This window comes from Phocoena phocoena, chromosome 4 (assembly GCF_963924675.1).
Source record: "Phocoena phocoena chromosome 4, mPhoPho1.1, whole genome shotgun sequence".
Taxonomy (NCBI): domain Eukaryota; kingdom Metazoa; phylum Chordata; class Mammalia; order Artiodactyla; family Phocoenidae; genus Phocoena; species Phocoena phocoena.
The window spans coordinates 81,242,543-81,256,072 of NC_089222.1; positions in this window are offsets into that span (position 1 = coordinate 81,242,543).

The following is a 13,530-nucleotide window of genomic DNA, read 5'->3' on the forward strand; positions in this document are numbered from 1 at the left end:
CTCTGATGGCAGGATTTCTGCCTTCTTATGACTGAATAATATTCCACTGTGTATGTATGTGTCTACACACACACACACACACACACACACACACACACACACACATACATCATATTTGCTTTATCCATTTGTCCATCAGTGGACACTTAGGTTGTTTCCATGTCTTGTCTTGTAAATAATGCTGCAGTGAATATGGGGTGTAGATATCTCTGAATTAGTGTTTTCGTTTCCTTCAGATAAATACCCAGAAGTGGAATTTCTGGATCATATTGTAGTTATATTTTTAATTTTTTAAGGAACCTCCATCCTGTTTTCCATAGTGGCTGTACGAGGTTACTTTCCCACCAGCAGTGCACAAGGGTTCTCTTTTCTCCACATCCTTGCCAACACTTGTCATTTCTTGTCATTTTGATAATAGACATTCTAACAGGTATGAGGTGGTATCTCACTGTGGTTTTGATTTGCATTTCCCTAATGATTAGTGATGTTGAGCACCTTTTCATGTACCTATTGGTTATCTGTATGTTGTCATTGGGAAAATGTCTATTTAGATCCCTCACCCATTTTTTTAAATTGAATTGTTTGGTTTTTTTGCTATTGAGTTTTATGAGTTATATATATATTTTTTGGATATTAACTGCTTATCAAATATATAGTTCACAAATATTTTCTCCCACACCATAAGTTGTCTTTTCATTTTGTTGATAGTTTCCTTTGCTGTGTAGAAGCTTTTTAGTTTGATGTAGTCCCACTTGTTTGTTTTTTTTTGTTGTTGCCTTTGCTTTGGGTGTCAAATCCAAAAAAAAGTCATTGCCAAGACTGATGTCACGGAGATTACTGCCTTTGTTTTCTTCTAGGAGTTTTATGGTTTCAGCTCTTACATTCCCTAGAAATTACTAAGTAAGTGTCTTTCCTTCACTCTTAGAAGTGTCTTAGTTTAGACAACAAATTATAAGATTGCTCTAACTTGAACTGTTGTCTTCTAATCCTCCAAATTGTTTTATAACAGGAGTTCATAACCTAACATCACTTTCCCATAGGTCTCTACCTCTGCCTTGCAGGCTGGTGGTTTCTATAGGCTCCTCTATTTTAACAACTCTGTTACAAAGCTTCCAGGAGAGGTATGTTGAGAAGTATGTTAGAAAACCTAACATAAGCATATTCATGGTGAAAGGTATGATGAAAATAGGACATCAGTCTCTACCACAGTAGAATGGCAAAATCTCTTTTCAGGTTATACCTCCTTCTGAAGCATTCCTTGATTGCCCAAGACAGGTGAAGAAATCTGTGCTTATATAAGACACCCTGTGCTTATCTCTATTTTAGGATTTACTATATAATACTCAAATTATATTTGTCCTGTGACTATACTTCTTGAAGGCAGGGACTATATTGCAATTATTTGTACTTTCCCAGGGTCTGGCACAATGCCTGGCACTAGTACCTGCTGAAAAAAATGTTCGTTGTTCTGAACATTCATCCTGCTAATTGAACTCAAGGCTATTTTTTTTAAATTGTTATTTATTTTTTGGCTGCATTGGGTCTTCATTGCTGCGTGTGGGCTTTCTCTAGTTGCAGCGAGCAGGGACTACTCTTCGTTGTGGTGCGCAGGCTTCTCATTGCAGTGGCTTCTCTTGTTGCGGAGCATGGGCTCTAGGGAGCGTGGGCTTCTGTCGTTGTGGCACGTGGGCTCAGTGGTTGTGACTAGCGGGCTCTAGAGTGCAGGCTCAGTAGTTGTGCACAGGCTTAGTTGCTCCGCAGCATGTGGGATCTTCCTGGACCGGGGATCGAACCTGTGTCCCGTGCCCTGGCAGGTGGATTCTTAACCACTGCGCCACCAGGGAAGTCCTTCAGGGCTCTTTGTATCAACTCTTCTCTTTATTGAAGTTGGTTAGTGCCTACCTACTAGAGGCTGCTGCCCACCTACCTAATGAAGCAAATTAATCTGATGTGTTATCGTCATGTAGGCTACTGCCCCACCCCACCCCGCCCAGTCTTCCATGTATGGAACATTCTCTTGCTTCCACCTCATGGAGGCAGGCGAACCCCTTTCCCTTCTCCCTACTCTTAGTAAGTCTGATGACACCCCATGTTCCTGCTCACCTGATCCTAAGCCACCAAAAATAAGATGAAGCAACACGTACCTCAGCCAGGAATTTCTTAGGAAGATCCTGTCAGGGACTATAGCCAGTCCCAGAGAGACATGGCCACAAGGCCCACAAGTAAAGCCAATGACCCAGGTGAGGGAGGTGTGGCCAATGTCATGAGTCTGGAGTTTGACATCGGAGCTGATCTTGATAAAAGAGATGGATCAAATAAAGAGAAACCAATTAGAATAATTCTCATTCTCTGTCTGTAATTCTGGTAAAACATATGAAAATTGTGACTCAGATATGGTGTTTACACTCTGTGGATTTGAATGACCTGAGCTATTCTTATCTTGCTTTACAGTGAATAATTGAGATTTGGGCTTTGTAGGATGAAAGAAAAAGTGTTTCAAAATCCAAGGTGACTATAACAGTGTCTGCCTCTCAAGTGGGTTAGGAGTGACATATTTCATATCAGAGGAAAATATGTATATACATCTGTATGGCTTCCTTCTACTCACAGAGGCCGGAAGGGGAGGAAGAGAGGAAAGCATAAAACTTCAAAATCTCCCCTGTTCTTTCTTTTCCTTTCTTCTTCTAATCTGAATAATGCTGCAAGTTTTGGGGGTGGGTATCAAAGGTTGAGATAACCCATTGTTTTGTCAAAGGATATAAATGAGTGGGTTTTTTTTTTATGTTTGCCAACATGAGCACAGGGCTAAGTTGGAGTGGGAACCAAATTACTCTGAATAATAAAATGAGGGGAATTGAGATGTGAGATTTGAGGTATAAGGTATAGGCATTGCTTTCTTGCAAACCCCTGCATTGCCCCAGATCTGTAATGAAGTCTGTTATTCTCTTCATGCTTTTGAGGAAATCAAGGAGCAACTGAGTTCTACATCTACAGTGTCTGCACTGAGTATAGCAGAGCTTCTCGAACATTAATATACATGCAGATCACTGGGAAGCTTATTAAACTTGAAGATTTTGATCCACCAGGTCTGGGGTAGGGCCCAAGATTCTGAGTTACTAACAAGTGTCCAGGTGTTACCGATACCCCTGGTTTCAAGATCACATTTTGAAGAAGTGCAGGTGGACTGTCATATTCGGCAGACTGAAAAGCTTAGAATGAGAAAAACCTTGAGAACGTAAACCCTAGAGTTCCTCAGATATCTTAGGGGAGAGTATTAGACTGCCCACTGAACACAGAAAAAAAAGTTGGAATCAGTTTTATTAAATCTCAAATGACAAGAAGAGGGCAGCTGATACCTGAGTTATAGGTACCTGCATTACTTTTGAGTTTTTGGGTTTTGGGGGTTTTAGGATTGAAACCTTCCTGATTTGCTTTTCATGGTTCCTTTTCTTTCTTTCTTTCCTTCCTTTCCTCCACTGTTCCTTCTTTTCCTTTCTTATTCTTCTGTGCATTTTTCTCACATCCAGTGCATGGTATCCACTGGAATCCTAGGAAGAAAACTCAGGCTTGCCCTGAAAGTGTCACCCCAAATTAATATCCCAGAAGGCTACCCTTTCATTAGTATTCAGACCTGGTTTCAGCCCAGATCATTAATGGACTCTTTTCTCTGAGGATGATAATTATGTGTGATGATGATGTTCCCTGCCAGTCTGGGGATATGAAGAGCTTTTATCACTGTGGTGGGCTCATCAGAGAGTTCAGTGGCCTGGATGAAAGCTGTTCCACCAAGAAAACGTCTTCGGACATTGTAAGCAAAGTTTTAGCCATCACCAAACCTGATGTTGTTGCATGACTTCGTGCGGAGTTTGTGTAGTTGCTGACGGATGAGAGCACGAGCACTGCTGGGTACTGGGTAGACTGTCTGGTATTAGTACACACTGTCAGGTCACCTGTGGGTAGGTTAAATGCAACAAAAACGAGAGTTCCTCCTCTGAAATCAGCTCTAATCTAGGATGCTCCCCATTCTGGCTTAGTTAATATGAACAGTGAAATTGTATATTTATCTGATGTTTCCAAACACCTCATTTGTTCTCAGATTTTCAGTCTGTTGACCATTCTCCAACCTAGTCTTTTATAGCTTTGTGTATATCAAAGAACTTCTGCATATATTCCTATTTGATGCATATGCCCTTATCTCTTTCTAATTCTCTTTTATTGCTTCATCACCTTCTGATGGAAGATTACTTGTCACTTGCCCTGGCTTATATTCACAGGGCAGTGTGTTCTACAACATTATGCAAGCATTTCCCTCCCTCAGAGCTGATACTTCTCAGAGCTCTGGCTAAGTCAACACACTGGGTTGCGGACAGCGGCTCTTCTTGTGTGGCAGGTGACTGATTAAGCTGAGCCGTGGAGGGCAGTGCCAGGAGTGAGAACCAGGCCAATGAGCAGGTAAGGGGCCAGGCAGGCAGACCACAGCCTGGGGCCACAGTTTCCTGGAAAGCAAAGCCATGTAGGTGGCCTACCTTCCAGGGAAGGGGTTAGGACTTGTAGTTCTATAGAAGCTGAAGAGATAGAGAAAAGCAAACAAGAAAACTAAGTTTTATAAGAACAGCTGCGAAATCAGGCTGTTTACTGAAGCTGTCTTCAGTCACAGAAGTTTATAGATGCTTCTTGCCAAGGTTGAATCTGTTCTCTGGAGTGACTGCCTCTGGATCTGCAGGTGGAAGTGAGTGAAATAACTTGCTAGGGTGGAGGATGGAGTAGGAATCGAGACCACAGGAAGTCAATTCCTGGTGCAGACACTATTTTTCATGCAATTTTGGATCCTCGGGTATCCAGAATTACAGGATGACCCAGGAGTACTGCTGTCTGGAAGGGACAACACCAATCATACTGCAAACTAGGTTTTAGAAACATTTATATTGAGCCCATATAAACTTTACTACTAGCACAAAGCCTAGTGCCCAATACACAGTAGGTACTATTAATGTTTGCTGTACTGAGGTGGACTAAGTGTGAACAGACTGGGGTTTGTCCAAGTGGAAGCCCTGGATGTGTGACTTGGGTAGCAGGGAATTAACGTGAGTTAAAAAGGGCAGGAATATTGAGAAAATGGAACACAGCAATAAGAGGAAGGCTACGTGTTGGGAGAAGGGCTATCAGAAAAAGAACACAGTGTGAGAAGTCCGGAGGTGGGCATCCCCAGAGGAGCTTAATTCAGCCTCATTAATGTTCTTTGAGGGCCAGCTTCTTTGGTCGTGATCTCCATGCGCCAGGGGGTGCTCTCCCTCAGGATGGGCCCTCCCCATGCTGATGACATGGCTGCCTCCTTTCCATAGTTACATAGACACAACAACAAACGGGACGAGGACTGGCTCTTCCAGGTTCTCCTTCACAGAGAGGTCCCAGCAGATCTCTCCTCCGATCTCTGCCAAGAGCTACGTATGTTCCTGTTTACTCCTACATCAATCACTGATGAGCAGAATGAGATTTCCGCGATTAGCATATATTGTGCTGAGCAGAGTGTAGTCCTTGGGGCTTTGGGGCTGGGGCTGGAGCTAGACTCTCCTAAAACACTAGACAGAACAGGGTGGAGAAGAGAGTTTGGGTAGGCTACCATCAATATTGTTATAATGGATATTTAGGGGGTTTGGGAAGCTGTTGGAATTAGTTGTGTGAAGTCCAAATCTGGTGTCTGGTGTGCGTGCCACGTTTACCTCACCTTGCTAGAACGTGTGTTGCACTCTGAATCACTGAACTGGGGGTGTGCTGCAGACCTTGTGTGCAAGAAGGGTTATGAAGGGATGGAAGGGGAGAGGCTGCATCCCAAGTTGTGATCTTTAGAAGTGGAACTGACCTGTTCACTTTGATGTAGGTGTGTGTGAGGGGAGCCTTCTTTGAGGAGATTGCCCTTAACCTGGTTCATTGCATAGTTCTACTGATCCACAAGAGAAGTTGTTTCTCTTGGTCTGATGCCTATTCTGCATGGTCCCAGTTTAAAGACTAACAGTATGGATACTCATTGCCCAAATCCATCTCTCCTTACCAGCTAGATGTCTTGTCACAGCTCCCTCTGCCCTTCTAGACCCTAGTTCCCTTGCTATAAGCCCAGGCTCATGTGTTTTCCAAGGTCAACTTTGAACCAGTGGGGAAATGCATTTCTTTCTTTCTTTTTTTTTTTTTAATTGAAGTATAGTTGATTTACAACGTTGTGTTAGTTTCTGGTGTACAGCAAAGTGATTCAGTTTTTTATATATATATGTGTGTGTGTATACACACATATACACACACATTTTCTTTTTCATATTCTTTTCCATTATGGTTTATTACAGGATACTGAAGATAGTTCCCTGTGCTATACAGTAGGACCTTGTTGTTTATCTATTTTATATATAGTAGTTTGTATCTGCAAATCCCAAACTCCTACGATTCCACATATAAATGATATCATATGATATTTGTCTTTCTCTTTCTGATTTACTCCACGTAGTATGATAATATCAAGGTCTATCCATGTTCCTGCACATGGCATTATTTCATTCTTTTTTATGGATGAGTGGTATTCCATTGTGTAATATATACCACATCTTCTTTATCCATTCATGTGTCAATGGACATTTAGGTTGTTTCTATGTCTTGGCTATTGTAAATAGTGCTGCTATGACCATAGGGTTGCATGTATCTTTCTGAATTATAGTTTTGTCTGAATATATGCCCAGTAGTGGGATTGCTGGATCATATGGCAACTCTATTTTTAGTGTTTTAAGGAACGTCCATACTGTTTTCCACGATGGCTACAGCAATTTAAATTCCCAGCAACAGTGTAGGAGGGTTCCCTTTTCTCCACACCCTCTCCAGCATTTGTTATTATATTTGTAGACTTTCAAATGATGGCCATTCTGACCTGTGTGAGGTGGTACCTCATTATAGTTTTGATTTGCATGGGAAATGCATTTCCATCTGGGACTTTCAGGCAGCCTTGTGGGGGAAATTGGGAGAAGGGCACATCTTTAATGGTACCCCTTGTTTTACTAGATAACTTTTCTGTCCGATCTCCTCTTCCTCAAGCTCATTATTCCAAATGTATTTCAAGTTCAAAGAGACCAAAGTGAACGGTGCTTTCTTCCTGACCAACTTTTTAAAAAAATTTTATTTATTTAATTAATTTATTTTTGGCTGTGTTGGGTCTTCGTTGCTGCGCACGGGCTTCCTGTAGTTGTGGCGAGCGAGGGCTACTCTTCGTCGCGGTGCACGGGCTTCTCATTGTGGTGGCTTCTCTTGTTGCGGAGCACGGGCTCTAGGTGCGCAGGCTTCAGTAGTTGTGATGCACAGGCTCAGTAGTTGTGGCTTGCAGGCTGTAGAGCACAGGCTCAGTAGTTGTGGCGCACGGGCTTAGTTGCTCTGCAGCATGTGGGATCTTCTTGGACCCGGGCTCGAACCCGTGTCCCCTGCATTGATAGGTGGATTCTTAACCACTGCACCAGCAGGGAAGTCCCCTGACCAACTTTTAATCATGTTTTCCAGTCGCCATTGAGGTGGTTGTAACATTCATGACGTTATAGTTTTAGATTTGGAATTCGTCCTTTACTCCCTAGTAACGCTTAGTTATAAATTCCTTGGCTAAATTCAGTTGGAACGTGAGATTCTCCTTATCTCATTCTCAATTTCTTTATGTGAGAAAGTCACAAACGTTACTTTTTGTTTTGTCTCCTGTGGTTTAAATGCCAGTCTAACCCCTCGTACCCTTGACACATTGTCCAAGATGGGCTGACAGTGGAGACATTTTAGATGCCATAGGATATTTTATAACTTTAAATATTTTATAACAAATTAAATGTTAATTATATGCTGGTCAGGGAAGAAAATCGCTGAAATATTTAATTAACATTTAATTTATTATTCATCAAATATTTACATAGCTCCTATCTGAGGGACTCTTCCTCTTCATTAGTGTAAGTTAGTAACAAGTTATCATTGTTAGTTACTGCAGCTCCTACTAATCCAAGTTTGTATGTCTTTCTAGATCTCTTTAAAAATACCTTTGCATATGCATACAGGTAGACCCCAATACAGAAAGACATATTTCTAAAGCCCTTTTTTCCCCCAAAGACTTTTTGTGAGTCCAGTTGATTGCTAGTTAGACATATTTTCACATAGAAATCCTATGTTTGCATGCGACTTTACAATTTGAAAACTGCCTTAATTTTCATGATCTCAATTCGCCTTGTCACTAGCAACAACTTTCATGAAATGTGTAAGGTGGGTAGGATCACTGATACCTTATAGGAGTTGGATTCTCAAAGGGTTTGTATAACCTCTCAATGTCGTGGTGGCAGAGGTGGAATTTGATCCCAGATTTTTTGCCTACAAGTTTAGCCTGTTTCATGATCAGTGTCAGGTGGTATTTCAGCCTTGGAAAAGTCCTGACTCTTACTTTAGTGACCAATTTCATCTTTTGTTTCTAATTTATTATGAACGGAAAATGTGGCCTATAAATGATTCTCTTGAATATGTTTATTTAAGCAATGTACTGGATCAGTTTTTTTGTGAATGTTTCATGGACATAAGACAAAAATGTATATGTGTTCTCTATTTGGAGCCATATGATTCTCCATATATTTAGTACATTTATTGCATGATTCAGTTCCTCTAGGTATTTGCTTATTTTTTGTCTAGTAAGTCTACCCATTTCTGAAAGAAGTATATTGAATCTTCCTAGTATATTTGTTGTTCATTTATTAAGTTCTGTTTGCGTTTCCAGTACTTTTTGCTTTACATATTTATCTGCTGTGTCATTTGGTGACTGTGGTATCTTGTTTATAAGTAGTGCATTCTTATTATTGCAAAATATCTCTTTGATGTGTTTGATGTTTTCATAATCTTGCTGATTTTAAAATGCTCCCTTCACCTTTCCTTTTATTTATATTTTCCCAGATTCTCTTTGTATAGTTCTTTATTTTCAGCCTTTCATTATCACTTTAAGTATTTCTTGTAAGCTTAGGGTTTTTTTAATAAGCAAATCTGAATTCTGTCTTTTGTCTTTTAATGGGAGAATTTAGCGTGCATAGTGCAAGGACTGGTATACTTGATGTTATTCTGTCTCTTCTTCTTTGGTTCGTATTTATTTGGTTCGTATTTACATAGTTGCATCTTCTTTTTATTTACATGGCTTGTTGAGATATAATTGAAGCACACTAAAGGCACATGTTTAAAGTTTACTATTGGATTACTTTGATATATATATGTGTGTGTGTGTGTGTGTGTGTGTGTGTGTGTATATATATAGATATATATATATACACACACACACATTTGTGAAATCATATCTTCAATCAAGATAACAAGCATTCCCATCACCCACAAAATTTCCTTGTAATCCATCCCTCTCTTCACCTGGCTTTAGGCAAACACTTCTGCCTTTTGCTAATATAAATACGTTTGAACTTTTAGAACTTTTCATGAATTGAATTACAGAGAATATATATTTTTTTGCCTGACTTCTTTCAAATGGCATAATGATTTTGAGATTCATCCACTTTGTGTGTAACAGTAGTTCACTTTTAATATGCTCTTGTATGGACATACCATAATTTGCTTATCCAGTGACCTGTTGCTGGATATTTGGGTGTTTCCAGTTTTTGGACTTTATGAAGAATGCTGCTATGAACGTTCATGTAGAAATCTTTGTATGGACATGTACTTTCATTTCACTTGGATAAATACATAGTAGCAAAATAGCCGTTTTATGTGGTAGGTCCATATTTAACTTTATAAGACACTGCCAAACTGTTTTCCAAAGTGGTTACACCATTTTACATTCTGATCAACAGTATATGAGAGTTCCATTGTTCCATGTCCTCCCCAACACAGAGGATTATAATAGGACCCAGAGGCTACATAACATAATCTCATTATCTAGTTACTTGATATATAAAAAACCAGAAAAATGTGACTGATACTCAAGGGAAAAGACAATAAAAAGACACCAACCCTGAAATGGCCTGGATGTTGGAAGTATCAGGCAAAGTCTTTAAGCATCTGTTACAACTATGCTCCATGAGGTCAAGGTAAACACACTTAAAATGAATGCAAAAATAGGAGAAATAAAACTATAAAAAAGAGTCTAATGGAAATTTTAGAACTGAAAAATATATTATCTGAACTAGAAAAAGCTCACTGTTTGAACTCAGTAGTATAGTGAAGAAGACAGAGAAATAAGTCAATGAATTTGAAGGTAGTCTGAGAAACAAAGGAATAAAAGATGGAAAAAGTTAACAGAGCCTCAGAGACCTGTGGAATGATATCAAAAAGTCTAACATACATGTCACAGTAGTCCAAGAATGAGAGGAAAAAGATGTTGAGGAAGAAAACACATAAATAATGGCCCAAATTTCCCAAAGCTGGGGAATATAAACCCAAATGTTTACAGATTCTGGAAGCTCAGTGAAACTTAAACAACACAAACTCAAAGAAAGTTGCACCTAGATGCATCATAGTCAATCTGATGAAATAAAGATAAAGTCTTGGGGCTTCCCTGGTGGCGCAGTGGTTGAGAGTCCGCCAGCCGATGCAGGGGATATGGGTTCGTGCCCCGATCTGGGAAGATCCCACATGCAGTGGAGCGGCTGGGCCCGTGAGCCATGGCCACTGAGCCTGCACATCCGGAGCCTGTGCTCCGCAACGGGAGAGGCCACAACAGTGAGAGGCCTGCGTACCATAAAAAAAAAAAAGAAAAAGTCTTGAAGGCAGCTAGAGAAAAGTGACACGTTACATACAGGGAAGCAGTGATTAGAACGACTGTGAATTTCTCATCAAAAACCATGGAGGCCAGGGGAGAGTGAAACAACAACTTCAAGTGCTGAAAGAAATGAACTGTCAACCTCAAATTCTACGTCCAGTGAAAATATCCATCAGGAATGAAAGCAGAATACAGATATTTTTCTCAGACGAAGGAAAGCTAAGAGAATTCATCATCATCAGCAGAACTGCCTCTTAAGAAATGCCAAAGAAATTTTTCAGGTGAAAGCATCCTTAGGAATAAAGGCAGAGCGACAGAAATGGCAAATCTCTGGCTGAATAGAAAAGACTATTTTTTTTTTCTCTTAAGGTTTTTAAAATATGTATGACTGAAAAAGCAAAAACTTGTGGGAGTTTTAGTGTATGAAGATGCAGTATAAATGACCATTATGACATAAATGTCGGTGAAAGGACTTACATGGTTGGAAGGTTTTTTCCTTTTATATGAAGTGGAACAAAATGAGCTCAAATTAGACTGAGAAGGTAAGGTTAGATATTAATATTCTAATCTCTAGAGCAACCACTAACAAACAAGTCAAAGCAAAACATGTATAACCAAAAAGCCAATAGATAAATTGTTATTGAATAGTAAAAATAGTTAAATAATCCAAATGAATACTCTTTTTCATTTTCATTTTTTTGGTGTTGATATGTAAAAGTTGACATTCACTTCATTTGTTGTTAATTTGGAAGTTCTATTGTACTTCTTTTCCTGTTCTGTTTTCTGTTATTCAGACTCATATACATATTTCTCTCCTGTTTATTTAAAAATATCTTGCCTATTTCCCCCATCAAGACCCTGTATCTTCCCTCTATTTCCCCTGTCATTATGGCATAAAGTAAGGCTTTAAGAATACTTTCACTTTCCCACATCTCATAATCTCCCAGCCCCAACCCAGATGAGACTTTTTGGAAGACATCTTTCTTTTCTCTATCCCCAGTCTCAAAGTTTTGCTGAAGTAGTTTAGTACTTTTAATTCTTGAGTATTATTAAAATTTTCACTGAAGTTTACCCCTTGTATTTTAACAATTCTTACTTAGTGCATTCACACAGTTTATCAGTATCCATTTATAATTCTCTCTGTCTGTCTCTCTTTCACAGTCACACACGGCAAAGCTTTCCCTATGTGGAAAAACACACTGTTTCCTCTCCTCTTCATTATGTTACAAATTGTGTTCTTGGCTCTGATTCGTTAGTTCTTTGGTTAGAGTTCTTTCTTGAGCCTTTTCGTCTGGAGAGGTATGGGTGACATGAGTATAAACAATTTATTTCCTCCTGCTAGTTAAACATCTGGGTTCTTAGGGTTGCAGTCCTTTTCTCTCAGTACTTTATAGGTAATAATCCAACATCTTCTAGCTTCCAGTGTGATGAATAAAAATTTCTATACCAGTTCTTAGCAGATAACTTATTCTTTCTGTTAGAAATTCGTAATTATTTTGTTATCCTAAGAGTTTAGGAATCTTAACATCATGTGCTCAAGAGTGTATATTCTTTCAGTTAAATTTGCCTAGAATTTAGTGTACAATTTTAATCTGAAAACTTGTACTTTCCATCATCTCAGGGAAGTTCTCTTTTATTATTTGTTTAATTATCTCCTCTTGTTTCTGTATTCCATTAATGATTTCTAGAACTCCTATTACTGGCATCTTAGTTCTCCTGAATCTATCCTCCAAGTCTTTCACCTTTTCCCTCACAATTTACTTTTCTATAATTTGAGATTATTCTTTTAATTGGAGTTCAGTGTACTAATTTGGGACTCGATGTTTACCACTTCTCTGTCAATTGATTTACTGAGATATTAGTTTGAGAATCAAGGTTTTCAGTTCTAGAAGATGTTTTTTGTGTGCTTGTGAGCTTTGCTTGAATATCATGAAGTGCTGTTGATATACTTCTGGTCAGTTGTCATCTGTCTCCTCTGGAAGCACCACTTTGCTGGATGCCATTTTGTTTGGTCTTGCCTTCTCTGGGGCCATTAGATGTATTGTTATTTTCCATTGTCTGTCACTGAGACTTAGATCTGATTATTGGGGTATCCTAAGTGGCAACAGTCCTGACGGTAGCAAGAGGTAATGTGATCTCTACCTCATGGCACGGTGGAATGGAAACAGCCGTCTGGAGTCTCTGGAAAAAGTTGCCCTCTCCCCAGATTCCATACACTCTCCCCACCTGAGGGACATGGAAACCTCAGCCCCCTAGTTCAGCTCATCTCAGCATCCTGGGGACCTGTGCAACCTCTCACAAAGGGCCAATGTTGACCTCGCCCTTAGTGGGGTGAAAATCTCTGGGGACCAAGCTCCTTTAGGGTATCCAGTCGTCACCCCAGCTCTTTGACCCTGGTCTTCAGGTCTCCCACGAACTCTCCCCGTTAGACATGGATTGGAGCCTAAGACTTCTCTGGCACTTAGCTGACCATCAGCCCCGGCATCTAATTGGGGTAGGAGTGGCAGATGGTGTGAATTAGGAGGATGGGCGGATATGTGCCAGACTGCCATCATCCCAGACTTCCTCTTCTTGTGGAAGTTAAAAAAAGCCCAAGCTGATTCTGTATAAAAATAGTAAGAGAAGTGGGAATAGACTTTTAAGCAAAATAAATGGAAAGAACATGTATGTACATATTTCAGATGTTAATTTATCTATGAGAATGAAGGGAAGACATTCATTTTAAAGGATGGTGGCCAAGTTTGGACATTTTATGTTGTTCATGTTGTATTAAATTGACTATAATCTAG